Consider the following 829-nt stretch of genomic DNA (forward strand, 5'->3'; position numbering starts at 1 on the left):
TTGGTGCAGGGATGACTTTTCCTTGACACCTTAGGATCTGTGGACCCCACAGGATCCCCACCTACCCCACCACTCTCTCTTTTCTTCACCCATTCACTAATCACCTCAACACCTCTTCCCCAAAAACCCCTCACCTATCAAACCCCATCTTTCTCTTCACCGCTCACATCCATCCTTCATAAAACCCCACCTACCTCACCATTCAAATTCAAACCACTTCCCTCCCAAAACCACCCTCACATAGCCGAACCTTACCACTCTCTCCAATCCTATATAAACCCATCTTTACCACCTTCTTTTCACATAACCTAAACACTACTTTTCTCCCTTTGGCCAAACCATAAAGCCATCTCCATCTCCTCTATTTCTTCTTCTTCTACTCTCTTCTTTCTTCTTTTGCTCGAAGACGAGCAAACCTTTTAAGTTTGGTGTGGTAAAAGCATTGCTTTTTGTTTTTCCATAACCATTTATGGCATCCAAGGCCGGAGAAACCTCTAGAAAGAGTAAAGGGAAGGCAAAAGCTTCCACCTCCGAGTCATGGGAGATGGAGAGATTCATCTCAAGGGTGCATCAAGACCACTTCTATGAAGTTGTGGCCATGAAGAAGGTGATCCCCGAGGTCCCTTTCAAACTCAAAAAGAGTGAATACCCAGAGATCCGACATGAGATTCGAAGAAGAGGTTGGGAAGTTCTTACCAACCCCATTCAACAAGTCGGAATCTTAATGGTTCAAGAGTTCTATGCCAATGCATGGATCACCAAGAGCCATGATCAAAGTGTAAACCCGAACCCAAAGAATTGGCTTACAATGGTTCGGCAGAAATGCTTA

Source organism: Arachis duranensis, chromosome 6, assembly GCF_000817695.3.
Source record: "Arachis duranensis cultivar V14167 chromosome 6, aradu.V14167.gnm2.J7QH, whole genome shotgun sequence".
Classification (NCBI taxonomy): Eukaryota; Viridiplantae; Streptophyta; class Magnoliopsida; order Fabales; family Fabaceae; genus Arachis; species Arachis duranensis.